The sequence below is a fragment of the Diadema antillarum genome, unplaced genomic scaffold (genome assembly GCF_040938485.1).
Source record: "Diadema antillarum isolate AM-2024a unplaced genomic scaffold, OU_Dant_1.0 seq00001343_RagTag, whole genome shotgun sequence".
NCBI classification, from domain to species: domain Eukaryota; kingdom Metazoa; phylum Echinodermata; class Echinoidea; order Diadematoida; family Diadematidae; genus Diadema; species Diadema antillarum.
In genome coordinates, this window is record NW_027272109.1 from 240,556 (window position 1) to 258,341 (window position 17,786).

The following is a 17,786-nucleotide window of genomic DNA, read 5'->3' on the forward strand; positions in this document are numbered from 1 at the left end:
CAAGTTTCCTTACAAGTCGTCGTAGCTACCATCAACCATCTTAGTGACCAATTCTTCGCACTCGGCCGTGAAAGAGAGTTTCGTATTTTACCGAAACCAAGACATCATCTCCTGAAATATAATGGCAAGTGAAAACATTCGCATAATTTTCTTTTTTGCGCTAGTTTCTGGTTGCGCAAAGTGGGTTTAAAAAAAAATCCGCCTTTACAGTAAGGTTAAAAGGCGAATGCAGCTGACATTTTTTGGTATGTTGACAACATGAAATCAATATCCCTTTTGTAGCATAACAAACAATGAGAACAGTCAGCAGGGATTGACAGCTGAAACAAGTTCTGCAGTCGAATTCCCGTTTGAACGCTGGACAGAATCTCTCCGCCCGCTCTAAAATTTTACAAGACGACATAAAATTAACAATGATTACAACCACGCGAAAGCCAACGACCAGTTGAAGTAAATGCCGCAACAGAATAAATAGGTAAACACGTTGTTAAAATACAAATATTTGATTCAATGTTGTGTCAAATAACAAAAAAAAAATCAATGTATTCTACAGCAAAAAAAAAAAAAAAATATGACAGAAGTTGTCGGAGTTTGACAACGAACGGCGACCATCAAATAAGTTTTGCAACGATGGTCAAGTTTTCGTTTGTAAACCGGACAAAATCTCTCCGCCGTGTTTCCTACGCGTAGTACTAAAGACAAGATGATACAAATTCAATGTCTATCGACTGCGGTCAAGTCTCCTTTCACATCGCCGTAACTACCATTTGCACAAAAGACGGAAAGTCAGCCTGTTATTCACAATTATCTATAGCAGCGAGAATACATTTTTTTTTTCTCGTGAAAACACAAAACTTCCCATTCATTATCGTACTCCGCATTGCGAATCATATCACCCAGCGGATTAGCTGTAGCCACGCGTTTTAGACGTTGCTCGACGATGGAACAGAGACGGAATTTCGATGGTACAGTAATGGTAATTCGTCGGGACGATATGCGACGTTTTAGATCACACGGATAAAAGGCTTCATGCTGTGACAAGTAAAGCTGAACAAAACATAAACTTGAACACGAACGGCATTGAAACGAAGCCATAGTATAGTCAGGACGTTTCCCGACGGTTGAACAATGATTCGTCGGGAACGATATGCGACGTTTTTAACAAAAGAAACGCAAGGCACAATAGAAGCCGAACTTTGAAAATGGCTAGTAAGTCGGGACGAAGAGCGACGATTAGTGAAAGGGAATCCTTTCTCTATCGTCGCTTATCGTCGGGACGAATAAACAAAGGTATGAATAGAAAGTACGTGTATTCATATGCACGGTTGCTTATTCATATGCACGTGACGCCTGTTCATATGCAAATCATCAAACATGCACAATGCGACATCGTCGCGACGAAGATATCTCTCTATCAGGTTTTTCTGTGGTGCCTGAGTTACCTGCTGTCACCTCAAGTGATTTTTCTTTTCAAGCACAATTGTTTTGATTTCCCTTTGTAGGCTGTACAGCCTGTAGTACATGCTGAACAGTGTACTGCACCTAAAATGACACTCAGAGAATCCCATTCTCTAGGACAAAGTCATTTTGTAGAGAGACAAAGTTGAAAATGATAACTGAATTAAGAAAATGTCCAATATCACAAAGTTAAAAGGAGGAATGTTAATTGAATACCAGCTGCACAGCATGTAATGAAAATAAGAAAATACAAGAATAAATGAATATTCTTTATTTTCCTTTCTTAATCATAGAATGACTCAATAATTCTGTTCTTACAATCTCCCTGTGGTCAAATAAGTAGGAGAGGTAGATATATAGACATATCCTTCAGAGTAGGTGCAAAGATAACCATTAACCAAAACAAATGTAAGGACATATAGCATCCATGTCAAAAGGAGGTTTTCCCCATTCAGTTTGCATGTAATGTCCCATATGTAAGGCATTTGTCCCATACGTAAGCAAACTTTCATTAGTTATAAGTTAATATGAATTAATTAGAACTTCCTAAAGTGTGATTGGTCAATGTTAGAAATCTTCAGAAAAAAAAACCATACTCAAATCCTTACGTATGGGACACTTCGTTCTGGGAAAGAGCATAATTTGCATAATTAATGTGCTGACCTTGTGTTACCAATTGGAAATTATACTAGCTCATACAGGGGTCATGTCCATAAAGGAACTAGGTCAAGGACAAATTCAAATTATTTTAGATGAATATTTTTAATTTGTCCCATACGTAAGGTTTGTTTTTAATTTATGTAAATTAAGGCCATATTTCTTGCATAAATTTGCATAATTAAACATTTTCTTTGCAGGAAATACATAATTTAATTCTTTGCTACAACATGATATCAATAACTTTTTGATTAAATCAAGATGAATTTTGAGCATCTGAGGGGACATTATCTTGGACTTGCCCTGTACCAAAGTGGCTCTTGCGGAGCAATTCCATATTGAGTATTCATGATGATTAAAAAAAAACAACAACAACAACAATGCCCTATACGGCAACTAAACAATAACGCCATCTCATCATGGCACACTTTACATGGGATGAAATTAGTGATTTAACGAAAAACAAGGAATGGAAGACCTAGATATTTTTCCTTTCCCCCCTTTTTTTTTTCCCGGAATCTATCGCAACACCAGTGTTGCGTGCCTTTGGCTCGATTAGGGTCTATATCATACTTGAACCGGTAACTATACGTTATCACAGCATTGAAAAATATATAACATTGATATCGTGATTACTGAATCGACTGTATTCCATTTTCATCTATTTCAAAGCACTGATTTAAGAAAGGAACAACGTTAGTGTGCAGAATGATTTCTGAGTGACATGTGGAGCACATGTCGGCAGAGGAATTGTCAACGCAATGTTGGCGAAGTAAAAAACATTGCCTGCAGATCAAATACCGGTGAGGCATTTAATGTTGCGGGACATTGTCACAATTTACGTAACAGTTGTCGGCGGAACATGTCGGTGGAGCAAACGTTTTGTCAGCAGCAGCAGCAGCTCTCCACATTTGGCATTTCTTGCCGCCTCAAATATAAGTCGTATTCACGTCGTCCTCCTGTGAACTTGATCGAAGACATCAATGTGTTTCCTGGCATGAAAAATACCAAGCTGAAACCATACAGGGAAGGGCAGGTAGCACAAATGATCTGTACAGACAAAACATGCGAATAGAGTAGAAGAGACCTCAACAGACAAACTGACTGTTATTGTTCTTCGGAAATTATATCATATTTGTTGTTACGTCTGGGACTACGTATACATGTACAATGTATAACTTTAACTTTGAAACTAGAACTAACACCTGTGAATTGAATTTGAAGTGAAGGTATTCGATATCAATTTCTCAAACATACAAACTGATCCATGTAGCAACCATGGCACTGCTGTTTAATGTGTATTTCTGCCTGAAGTTAACACTTTAGGCTATATTCACATACACTGCATTTCTATATTCCATTGTGACTTTGATTATTTTAAGGACGGTCATTTTTCTAATGCAGCTCAGCTTTCTACTTCCAGGAAATAAGCATGGATATAGACTGACATGTTTGAGGGAGAAAGCAAGATATTCGCCCACTTTGTTTTGTTTTTGTTTTTGTTTTGCAAAAGAGATTTATCTATATGCTTGTGTCATGAACTTGTACATTGATTATTTTGATCACATTTTCAATATATATATCATATATATCCCCCCCCCCCCCCAGGGTGTGTAGCAACAGAAGTGGTTGAGGCCAGACTTGGACAGAATGCTACGCTGCCTTGTCCACACCGGTACAGTTTGGGACATATGTCTTTACTACAGTGGACAAAAGTGGAAGAGGGGGAACCCAAACTTCTTGCAAATCTGGTTGGAGGTGGAAGGAAAAGTATGATATCTTCACGCTACGGTATATCATCCAACTTTAGCCTTACCATCAGATCCATTTTGTCAACAGATGGAGGAAATTACCAGTGCCGCGTTGTTACCCCACACGCTATTGACTCTTCTGGAACTGCCCATGAAGTAATCCTTCACGTCTATGGTACGACTGCTTGGGTGATCATCACTACGTTTAGGTTTTTAGACTCTTTGTGTTCTTTTTCTCATCTTACTAGTATATCTTCTTTTTCTTCTGTACAAATTTCAAATGGAAATGATAGAACAATAAAGTAACATATGCTTGGGACACACCAATTAAATACATGTGTTTTAGAACGATATTTCCAGTGGGCAATGTTTTTTATCATGATGACTCTTAAGGGTTCATCATGTCCTCTCAGCTCAATGTGATTCCTTTTGATCCAAAATTGAGATATTGTGACATCAAGAGATCAAAGGTTGACTTTTAAAGACAACTACTATAGTGTTAGACATTTTAATTCCTCTGAATGATTACATGCTTAATCTTCCAACAAGTGTCAGGCTATATTGAGAATGTGAAACTATCACCAAAAGCAGGTCAGAAAGACAGTAACTGTATGCTGCATTTGGAGCTTGTTTGAAAGGAAAACACATCAAAGAAATAAAAAAAAATTCTATGGTACAACTAATCATATCTTGCTCACAGGCCAGGGTAAGTATAATAATACTACGTAAAGTGCAGATGAGCTTAATATAGATTTGGGACAAAATACCTGGCGGTCAAAGGTCACTGTATCAAAGGTCACTGTAAGTTTGTTAGAATTGGCATTTGTCAGTCAGTTAATCTAGAAATATCTCGTGGCAATATCATTTGGTAGGAAGGGAAAAGGAAGAATAAAATATCATTCCCATAATGTTATGACAGTGGTAAGAGGTAAAAGCTAACAGGTAAAAGTTCACTATACTTGCAAAAGAAAACAAAAGTATACTTTCCAGACTTCATCTATGTAAATACATTGTACCTCATACGTGGTTCTACACAGACAGTCAATTTTACTATACAGAATCTAAGTGCAGTTTCACACACCAAGTACTCATATTCATACATTTATTTTTTGTTGCTATATGACTTGAATCTTTCTGAAACAAAGAACTTAAATCCCCGCAAAGTTAGCATTATGAATGTTGGCACTTACACATGGCTTTAAGTTATGCCTAAATGTGAAACGCCCCAAGAATCTCAAATTAGTAAAATGACTTGTGTGTTCAGGGTTGCTTGCACCTTACGTGTACAATGCAGTGCAAAACAGCATTATACATTGTGTTGTACTTGCATTCGTGCCAAAAGTTGTCCTTGGCGAGACATGAATCAATTCATAATATAAGATTTCATTTCTCTCATAAAAAAGAAAGGAAAAATTTATGTTAAACTCCTCTTGAAGTGTTTAAAATGTGTATACTGAAATAAAAACCAGAATGACAGAACAGGCATTTTGTTGTAGCCTACAGTTTGTACAATAAACAAAGGCATTCATGTGACATTCACCTCATGGGAAGATTCACGTGGACAATTGGTGGAGAAGCAAAAGTTACATGTATATAAAGTGTTTCAGGTATTTGCCAACAGTTCATTGTGCGTTGAAGTTAGAATATAGCAATCATGGGGCATCTCTGTTTTTCTATTCGGAGGCATACTAGCCGACATTGCTTCCCACAATGTATCACCCTCTATTTGATGCTTGAAATACCACTGGTTTATAAAACATTTGCTCTGTATAATGAATGCTGTGAAGGTTCCTGTAATGTATCAGCAGCACTATATCACATGCTACATCCTCCAGGACAGAGGTACTTGAATTCTTCAGGCAAATTTTTGCACAACAATTTCTGTCTGTTATTTCCAAGCTAAAGAGAATTTTATGGGAGTGGTTTCATGTTTGATTTTATTAGCACATTTGTTTTGCATTGGCATAACTTCAAGATTGTGAAAAATGAAATATCCTGGATTTTCCCTTGTGTGCTGTAAATGAGTTATAAGGGTGAAATAATTTTTTTCTTTTTATCTTGCAGCGACCACAAACGAGACAGTTAAAGGTCATGTTGGGGAGAGTGTGACGTTTGTGTGTCCTAAGTCAGATAAACCCAGAAATCGTGTCAGTTTTGCCTGGAAGAAATATTCACATGGCATCTCACAGGGTCCACCGAATGCAGCCTTCCAGGATGGCATCACAAGTCCTGGTTACATAGTTGGATCTGATTTATCACTTACAATTGAGATTATTACACCAGATGATGAAGGAGTGTATGAGTGTAACCAGACTGCAACGGAAATGTCAGCCGGTGTTTTGCATACTGTCTATTTCAGTACTTTTGGTAAGATGATGTCATATTTTTCTGTACTCTTGTATCATCATTTCTTCCAGAGTATTTATCAGATAGTATTAGAAATCACATGATTGCTTGCTGTGTAGACCATATCTGTGGTTGCGTTGAATATTAAAGATCTGCATGCCTTCTTTCTTCGGATGTTGAAAACGAAAGACATGTAAAGTGCAAAGCCACATGCCTGTGCAGTCTAATTCCAAAGCCATAATGAATGGTTAAATCAAATTAAGTTTTGCCACTTATTTTGATTGATATTTGATATGAAATCATCGTCCCTAAGAATACATCTAGTGAGGAAGAATGATAGGCTCCTTCAGGGTGTGTGTTGAAAGGCGAAGAAACACACAAATACAATGTGCTTTGAACGAAATAGTCGTAGAGGAATACCACTATAGTAAAATATATTCATATTGTCATTCTGATGACCTCTCGATGAAGACAGTGGTTATTTGTGATGTCAACAACAATCAAGTAACCTTTGTATACATTGTTTTGCAGCACTTGTTAATAGTCCAGACTTAAATCAGCACACGAAGGAATGCTTCGTATTTGAATTCAAACAAATTTTTAGCTGTACCTCATTCCTTGTCCAAACTGCCACCTTAAGATTTTCAAGTCCTCTCACGCATACCAGCAACTGTCCCTGCTCATGATTTTTAACAGTTACCTCAGATATCTGCTTCAAAATCTTGTTCTGAAACGGATAAGCACAGATTAAGCATTGCACAAAAGGCTAAGCTTCTTTGGTCACTGGAGATTGTTCTATGATTATGTTGCGTACATATACAATATGGCATTTTTCAAAAGTTGATGAGTTTTATCAGCACGTATTTATTCATGAAGTAAATAAGCGTTTCTTTCTTTTTCCTGTCTTGTGAACAGCCATACCAGCGACATCTCCACACATCGATGGTTGTGGGAATGATGGGGTACAATGTAAACAAAGGATCGCAGCTGGGACCAATGCATTCTTCACATGTACGGTGAAAAATATTTATCCTGAATGGTACCCCACATGGGGTGAAGAAAAAGAATACAAGGAGAAAATCACCAACAGTGATGGGACTTTCAATACAAGTTCCTCAGTCACTGTAAAGGGTACAGACATTTCCGCAGATAGAGTCTGCTCTTTTGTAATGGAAGGATTCAATGCGTCTTCCCACCTGACCATAACAGGTTTGTAGCAGGAGTTGAAGTACTTCATATGTTGTTAATGTGAATACTTTTACCTGTATGGCAGGCTTTAATACAGCTGTACATGTAGTTGAAAACGTTAAGGAGACACAAATTGTCCCCTCTACTGTCGTGTTTCTCCTGTAGTAACTATAATGCATGAATAGCATTAAAAAAAATGTCTCACTGGAGTTGGATCCATAGCTTTAAGGAGACATTGTGCTCATAACTACTATACATTGTATCAAGGAGACATACGACAATAAGGAGACAATAATGTGCCTTAATAATGTTTTCGACTATATCAAATCCCTTTCAATCACGTGCTTTACTGCTGACATGACTTACACACACATGGTATATGCTGCCCTAAAGCTGGATCCAGATTAATACTAATATTTACATGTATACTTGTTGGAAAGGTGGAATTTCTACCAGGAAGAAGCAAGAAGCCCAAAATTACAGATACCTGGTAATGAATATTAGAGAACTTAATTATAATACAGGATGAAGTTTGACACACTGTGCTTTAGTTGCATCAAAAGAATAAGAAAGAAATCAGTCTTAATTCATTTTAATTTTTTCATACTTATTGACGAAATCATTGGGAGTGGTTGATCTCACTTGTTATCTCATCCTTATGTTTGGTTGTTTAGGTGGTTCTGTGTGGACATGACGAGATTATAATATGGAATGTTTCATCTGTTTTTGTATATAGTGAAAATAATACAAGTAATGATAGCATGGTCTTATTTACTCACGGTAAAGCCAGTGCCCTCTTAAGTGTTGGCGCTGTTCAGATGAACCTGTCATCATTATTACCGTAGCATTGCATTGCCTGGTGCCCGTTTTTATACCCCCGCCAAACGAAGTTTGAAGGGGGTACAGTATATAGGAATCAGCGGACGGTCGGGCGGTCGGGCGGTCGGTCGGGCGGTCGGGCGGTCGGGCGGTCGGTCCGTTGCAAATCTTGCGTCGCGAACTACTTCCTCAGTTTTCAACCGATTCCCATAAAACTTGGCACAGATGTGTGCCTTGGGTTGTAGATGTGCAAGACGTATATTTTGACAGTACCCAAAAGTACGTTGCCATGGTAACGGCATATTATGGGCAAAAATGGGTACAAATCTTGCGTCGCGAACTCCTCCCACAGTTTTTGATCAATTTTTTATGAAATTAGGTACAGATGTTCATCTGAATATGTTAATGTGCAAGACACATATTTCCGCAGTGGCAAAAAGTGCGTTGCCATGGTAACGGCATGTTATTGGTAAAATATAGGGCAAAATGCTTCATGGCAAAACTGCTTCATCAGTGTTCTTCCAATTCTCATGGAATTCATATTGAATGTTTGTCTTAGGATATAGGTCAGCATGACACATTTCTTGACAGTGACAAAAAGTATGTTGCCATGGTAACAGCTCACATATTATGAGCCAAAATGATGGAAAATTTTGTGTTGCAAACTACTTCCTCAGTTTTTGCCCAATTTCCATGAAACTTGATACAGATGTGTGCCTTTGGTTGTAGATGTGCAAGACGCATTTTTTTGACAGTACCCGAAAGTACGTTGCCATGGTAACGGCATATTAATGGCAGAAGATCAAGGAAAGATCTTGCGGATTTAACTACTTCCTCAGTTTTTTGACCAAAGCTTATGAAATGTGGCACACACCTTGATCTTGGTGGGAAGATGTGGAAGACATATTTTTCGGACGTGTCGGAAGCTGCGTTGCCATGGTAACGGCATATAAATGGCAGAAGATCAAGGAAAGATCTTGCGGATTGAACTACTTCCTCTGTATTCGACTGAAGCTCATGAAATGTGGCACACACATTGGTCTTGGTGGGAAGATGTGCAAGACATATTTTTTGGACGTGTCGGAAGCTGCGTTGCCATGGTAACGGCATATTAATGGCAGAAGATCAAGGAAAGATCTTGTGGATTGAACTACTTCCTCAGTTTTTGACAAAAGCTTATGAAATGTGGCACACACAATAGTCTTGGTGGGAAGATGTGCAAGACATATTTTTCGGACGTGTCGGAAGCTGCGTTGCCATGGTAACGGCATTTAAATGGCAGAAGATCAAGGAAAGATCATTCCTTGGGTAAGACTGTCGTTACGGGGCGGGGGTATTAATCACCTTTAGTGATATTTCTAGTTAAACCTGGGTCGAGAGGGACGTCAGAGGTAATAATAATAATAAAAAAGATACATTGTACTCCATGGGGATATTTCATAAAGATGTTCATAAAGTTAAGAACGACTTACGAGAAATTGGTGATCAGTTCTTGTGCTTAATTATGGAAATTCTGATAACAATTGCACAACTTTAAGAACAGCTTTATAAAACAGGGCCCATATCAGTCCTTTTGTCGGATTTATCAAAAAGGAATACTAAAACTGGCTTCCCGGGAGGTATACAGTTTTAAACTTTTTCACATGATACAACTTTAATTTACACTTTTCCATATATTTCTGAACCTATTTGACTTTTGTTAGGCACACACACACACACACACAGACGCACATATATTAAATACATGTCATGAAGAACAGCAACAGGTTTTAGCTCAGATTCCAAGAAAGTATTGGTTCACAGCAGTAGTTCATAAAAAAACTACGTCTTTCACTATATATATATACAGAGCGTATCAAAAAAAAAGGTAATCCAAATTTGGAGGGCTGCCATTTCTTAATTGTCAGTTATGAAGAGCACAATGTTGATTGTAAGAAAAGAGGAACTCTTCCTCTTTCCATTGATAATTAATCATGTTGACAAATGTCATGCATAACCGAGCACATGGACTTTAAAGACAACAATGTCAAATTGCACTTTTTCCAAGATTGCGTGTTATTTTGAAGGAACAATGCATGTCTCACTGCATGGATGAGATCTGTCAATGAAAGTGGCCAAATCATCAGGCTAGCCTGCACAACTGCAGATTCGTGTTTTAGGGTTTCTTCTAACGTTTTATGGTTCATAACCTTCAACATGGCCACGCTGGCGATACTTGGTCCTTACCATTAAGGCGAAACCATTATCCATTTTACTCTCTTCATATTCAAGATATGGTTTGCCACTGGGAGCTATGTGTTGAATATGAACAGAGAAAAATGGATTGTGTGGGTTGGCTTCTGTGGGAGCGACCAAGTTTTCAGACAAAAGGCCATGTTGAAGGCCATGGACCACCAAATGTTAGGAGAAAACCTAAACACAAACCCTAAACACAAACCCTACACACAAACTTGCGTTCGTACAGGCTGGCCTATTTGGCAACTTTCACCGACAGATCTCATCCATGCAGTGAGACATGCATTGTTCCTTCACAATAACACGCAAACTTGGAAAAAGTGCAATTTGTCATTGTTGTCTTTGAAGTTCATGTGCTCAGTCATGCATGACAATTGTCGACATAATTAGGTATCAATGGAAAGAAGAAGAGTTCCTCTTTTCTTACAATCAACATTGTGCTCTTCATAACTGACAACTAAGAAATGGCAGCCCTCCAAAGTTGGATTACCTTTTTTTTATACGCTCTGTATATACACTCAAAAAAAAAAAGTGAGTTCCCCTAGCATTTTTGGATATATCTCAAAAGTATTTTACCAATTTTCATAATTCAAAAGGAAATGGATAAGGAATTTTATTACTCATAACATGAGTGGCAAATCATTGCCACCAGATATCATTGGTGTGAAAAAATGCATTTTATGTCAAAATGCATGGAAAGAAAAGTTGCACTTTAGTGATTTGCAATGACTTTAGTACACAAATAATCAAACAATTACTCACGATTCTGAACATTTAAGCATGATTTATTGCATATTTCTCTATCTCTTTCTTTTCATGAGCATACATTGAAGTATTTGATAATTGAAATGTCCACCATCCGCTTCAATGGCCAGCCGGCATCTCTTCCTCATACTGTTAACTAAAGTTTGTACTTGGCGCTGCTCAATGTTGGCCCATGCTCTCTGCAAGATGCGCTGAAATTCTTGCAGTGAAGTGTCATCTTTCACCTTCTTGCTCGCTTTCCGCTTATAAATGATATCCCAAAGATTCTCTACTGGATTACAGTCAGGGGATCTTGCAGGCCACTCCATACGTTTGATGCCATTTCCTCACCAAACTGATCTACAACTTGAGCACATGATACAAAATGGCCATAGGCACATTAATGTGATCAACCCATATTGGAATTACAAATCACATGGCTTCTACCAACATATTTTCATATTGAAAAGGCTATTGTTTAAAAAGTATGCATAACCTCTGTTTAATATGAAAGCACATTGTACCTGAAGAAATTCCTGAGAATTACACAATTTAAAAAGGTCATTTGCTAACTTACTTAAGAGATGTATACAATATGCTTCATATAGCCTGAAGTGCAACTTTTTCCCCATGCATTCTGACATAAAACGCGTTTTTTTACACCGATGATATTTGGTGGCCAGTGGCGTACCGTGGGTCAAGACATGGGGGGGGGGCACCTCGTGGAAAAGTAATTTTGAAGGTGTGATGCTTGTGCGTGTGTATGTGTGTGTGAGCGTGTGTGCGTGCGCTGTGTTCAATACATAATGGAATGTGATTGTAAGTTTTCTTTACATGGATTATGGAAAGGTGTGAAAGGACAAATTACTGGCAGCAACATCAGGAGAATTGCATAACAATTATATGCGAGCGAGCGAAGCGAACGAGCTTGAAAATTTTGACATTTTACAGTCCCAAAACTGCCGTAATTGTAGCTATATATTTTTTTCGCTTGGGTAAATAAGGGGCGGGGGCGCACCGGGCGCAACTGCTGGCAGTTACTGGCAGCAACATCTGGAGAATGGCATAACGATTAAATACGAGCGAGCGGAGCGAGCGAGCTTGAAAATTTTGACATTTTACATTCCCCAAACTGCCGTAATTGTAGCACTTTTTCGGTTTGGAAAATTAAGGGGGCGCACCGGGCGCAACTGCTGGCAATTACTGGCAGCAACATCAGGAGACGATTAAATGCGAGCGAGCGGAGCGAGCGAGCTTAAAAATTTTGACATTTTATAGTCCCAAAACTGCCGTTTGTAGCTATATTTTTTCGCTTTGGAAATTAAGAGGGGGGGGGTGCCCCCTCCCCCCCATCCACCAGTGGTATTCAAGGGTGTCGGTTTATTTTCATGATTGGGGGAGGTATGATGAGCGAGGGGGCGTCGAAGTGACCAAGCGGGGAAAGGATGTCCAAAATCTGCCCTTTAGAGCATCCCCTATATAGGCCTATGTGTTTGTGTTTGAGTGTGTTTTATATGCATGGAAAAGTTAGGAAATAGCCAAGGTCAAGTCTTATTATTGGCGATGCAAGGCATTTTAATATAGACTAGTATGTATTAAGCAAAACTGCAAAATCGATTATCTAGCTTTGATATAACGAAGCGTAAGGTACAAAGGTGTACATCCTACATCAAATTGCGAACAGTGCAGCGACTCTTTTTTGCCGTTCGGATGTTCTGAGTACACTGCCCACATCTTGCTTATATTCAGAATGCCAACTAGGAATCACGCTGAATGACAATCTTTTGTCGGCTCCGGGCTTTTTAAACAATGTTTCACACTATATACCTCTTTAATTATGGTTAAAAGAAGTCTTAGAAAAACATCTTATTTCTTGATCTCCCTTTCATGTCGATTTCAAAAGCAGTTTACTAACCCTTGAATTACCATTTTGGCAAGTTTTTTTTCTTTTTTTTTCTTATTTTTTTACCAGCGGATTGGGGCACGCCCCCCCCCCCCCCGTAGTTACGCCACTACTGGTGGCAATGATATAACATTCATGTTATGAGTAATGAAATTTCCTATCCATTCCCGTTTGAATTATGAAAATCTGTAAAATACTTTTTGAGATATATCCAAAAATGTTAGGGGGGAACTTACTTTTTTTGTTGAGTTTATATATATATATTATATATACTGTATATACATTGTGCGAGAGATAATTCCCTTCCCAAACGTACGCGGTACCTCATTTTAGGTAGCATATACTGAAAGAAATTAGACTGAGGTGGACATAGCTCTCGATCTTGAGTCTCCCTTTTAATCAGACGAGCTTTCGGCCTGATGTTAAAGTCTTACAATTTAACTTCAGACTCATACTGTTGTCATAGTAGAACATCCGTAGCAGAACACTCAGTCATGACCAGACAGGACACATAGCCCAACACAGAAGATGAGCACGCGGTGCTGTGAGGCAGGACGTCACGTCATATTATACACGTCCCAGATCCTGATGAAAGGCCGAAATCTTGACTGATTAAAAGGGAGACTCAAGATACAGAGCAACGTCCGCCTCAGTCCAATTTCTTTCAGTACGTACATATATGTGTGTGTGTGTGTGTATGTATGTATGCATTGTGCTTTTTATAATTTCGTGAGTTTTCATTTCATTTGATAAATGAACAAGCAAAAAAAGCCAACATTATGTTAACGCTCAAAATGAATCTTCACATTACTCACCAAAGACGGCGGCATCGAACGTCGATCATCAAAGGAGCAAAGGCGCATATGGACTTCTTTTGTACATCAATTGAAACTCTCCATTGTTTCAATAATTACAGTCAGGAGACCACTTTTGCTTATTACTTATGGATGTTTCTTAATAACCAATATATATATATATATATATATATATATATATATATATTCACCAGCTCCCATTACTGCCCATAGGCAGGCATTCGCTCAGCTGTAGCAAGGTCGGGCAAGCTTCCATTAAAGGACAAGTTCACCTTCATAAACATAAGGATTGAGAAAATGCAACAATATTAGTAGAACACATCAGTGAAAGTTTGAGGAAAATTGCACAATCGATGCAAAAGTTATGAATTTTTTAAATTTTTGTGTTGGAACCGCTGGATGAGGAGACTACTACAGCTTGTGAGTCATATGCGTACAACAGTATAAAGAAAATGTAAAAGAAATTCAACATATTTTCACTTTTTTGGCATAATAAAAGTGCACTTGACTTGCCTCTTTCTAAAGGCAGGGGGAATAATATTATCCATAACATTTGTCGGTAACGAGTCAGAGGAATGTGTACTTTTTTCAAAAGATGGAATTTTGTGAAATTCTCTTTATATTTTCCTTATATTGTTGTACGCATGTGACATCTAAGTTATTCATATACTGTAGTAGTCTTCTCATCCAGCGGGTACTGCACAAAAACTTCAAAAATTCATAACTTTTGAACGGATTGTCTGATTTTCCTCAAACTTTCAATGATGTGTTCTACTAATATTGCTACATTCTCTCAATCCTTATGTTTATGAAGGTGAACTTGTCCTTTAAGCTTTGTGGTAGTCGGGGCAAATTTTGTGAACAAGACATGCATAGAATCTGAATACATTACAGAGCAGGTCTTTTGGAGCTCTATTTCTCAAACCTCCCTGCGTCACACCTGCTGCGGCCAGAGGATTTAAACCAGTGACCCTGTGATTGGTAGTCCATGGTCTTATCTACTGAGCCACAATAGCTCTGTGGCAGGGTGCTCTCAATATCTTTTTAGTGAGGATAGATGTGTGTGTGTGTGTGTGTGTGTGTGTGTGTGTGTGTTCGTATTGTTCGTATTGCACAGCTGTAAGTATACACTCCACAGCAACACCTTCTCACTAATTAAAGGCGTAGGCCTATAGAAAAATTAGACATCAGGCTTTCGGGGCGTACATTGTAGATAGGATGTTTTATCAGAAACTCTGCACCCAGACGAGTTGTCGGAGCAAGTACTGCTGGAATTGTGACACACTCTGGCTGCGTTTATCAACTTTCCCCTGTTTAAACGGCTTTCGAAAGCCCTTTCGATAGCCCTTTCGAAAGCCCTTTCCATAGCCCTTTCCAAAGCCCTTTCCAAAGCCCTGTACTACTAACGTGCCGCTTGTTTTCTAAGAAGGGACGGCGAAAAGCAATTACCATCATAAAGACATACGCTGTATCTTCCTTTGAGAGTGACGAGTCATGATGCAATGCCACATGAATCAATTATCTTCCTATCTGTGAGGCAGCTCCAGTTTAGCACATACTTCAAATATTTCTGAGTGGCGGCATGAGACTTTGGCTGCCTTAATCAACTTTCCCCTGTTTAAACGGCTTTCAAAAGCCCTTTCCAAAGCCCTTTCCAAAGCCCTTTAGAAACGGCTTCCAAAATAGTTGCGTTTATCAACTTTCTTCGCGAACACGATAACTGGCCTGTCACTGCACAGCTGCATTGCGCAATTCGACCCGAAGAGAAGAGGTCATATAAGGCGTGCATTGTTCGTAACTGCAGTACAATACAACAAAGCCGTTTCAAAACAGCTTTGCGTTTATCAACTCGTAAAAATTCCTTAAAAGCTGTTTGGAAAACCTGTTTCAGCCGAGAAAAGGAGTTGATAAACGCACCCTCTGCTATCTTCACACAAAGAGAAGTCGGTACTTATACATGCAGCAGAGAGGTGACTCACCTTTCTGGATCAGGCAGCAAAAACAAGGGGTTAAAGAAAGTTACAAAGAAGTGGTCAGTGTTGACAAGCGATTACCTTGTATTGAGATTATTCATGGGCGGCCTTGTTCATGTATATTGCAGCGGCAGCCTAAGGTGGGAGAGAATTTTGTTCCGCTTAGAATACCAGGAATTGAATCCGTCATAATTCATCGCGGACAGACACACTGTCGAGCAGAGGCTCGGAAATCATAGTTTGTTAAAATGATAGCCCTACATTGAGGAGAAGCAGCGGAGAGGATCAATGACCCACAGAGAGAGGAGAAAGAGTGGGAAAGATGCGGAGATCGGAGCGGAGAGAGAGACTGTACAGGAAAGAGAAACAGAGAAAAGTTGAGCTGTTACACCTTCTTATGACTTAACTGATCCTTCCCCTAAATTGTTTTGCATTCCAGCGCATCATCTAGAGAAAAGTTGAGCTGTTACACCTTCTTATGACTTCACTGATCCTTCCCCTAAATTGTTTTGCATTCCAGCGCATCATCTACAAGATCATGGAGAGACAATTGGACCACATGACCGTGTATTGTTATTGGTCTTTTTAGTCATCGGATGGATGATTAATTGTGCTGTTTTTCTCGTGTGGATGAGGAAACGACTCATTCGCTGTACGATAAGCAGTAGTGACCCAGTCCCTCGAAGCGATTGTCACGAAGGGACTGCTGTATGCAGGAGCTCCCATTCCTTAGATTGTAAGTAAAAAAGTAATATGTGTCGAATGGATACAGCTGTGACGTGTGTGTTAGGTGTGTAACATGTGAATGTGCTTGTTAATTTTGTGGTAGGAGAGCATTTGTTGTGTGTTTTATTCATTAAAGGGAAATCTACCTCAGACATAATTATACATGTACAAGGTATAGAATTTCAGTGAATGTAAAAATTGCAGAAGTACACGAAAGTGGAGTTTGAGAAAAAATATATCTGTTGAAAAGTTATGAATTTTTAAAGATTTTACCAAATCCATGTGCTCTCATCAGTGGACAAGAAGACTACCTCGCGAAGTTACTCTTGGGCAAAATATAAAGAGCATAAAAGAGAAATCCACAAAATTGCGCATTTGTTTGACTTAATATTCCCAAGCTTTCGTTGTAACATTATTAGGTAGAATATGGAAACATGTTAATTGAAGTAGTTTGTGGCATATATAACATGAAATATCACTGAATAAAGTACCTTTCTTTATGGGGAAAAATATTCCCAAGCTTTCTGAAGAAGTAAGTCAAGTTCTCTCTCATTATGAAAGAATAATGATAACAAGATGAAAGTAGATTCAGTTCCTTTTCTATCTTTTTTATTTATTTATCTATTTTTTTTTTTTACAAGTGTGAAAATGTTCACAAAACCCTTCACTAATCACAAATAGTTTAGAAAGAAAAAAAATGGTGTCCTTAATCTTGAGAAGTACCTATAGTTTCTGGTCGAAATGTAACTAACCAAGTTAACGATTATTGTAATTGTAATTGACCATCCTTATGTTGATGAATATGAAACTAAGGTATTGGATTTACGATTGTACTTTCATTTTCCTCCTCCTCTTTCTGTACACTTCTGCCTTCTTCAAAGCTTTGAAAGCCCGATTTCAGCGGGATGGAACTTTTCTGGCAAGTGATAGACGAAGAAGCCTTCAAGACTCAATCAGCTGGAAGCAAGACTATATCCAACTATATAAAAGCATCGCTCAAACAGACATTTTCATAGTGACTGAACTATGTTGAGCTGCATTTTGGAAATGTAATGTGGATCACATGATGTAATGTAAGTTATACCCAAGAAGGAAAAGCCATTTCGATATATGACACATAGTCTCTCATAATACAAGTGACGGGGGACCCATTCTTCCTATAGTACACGTG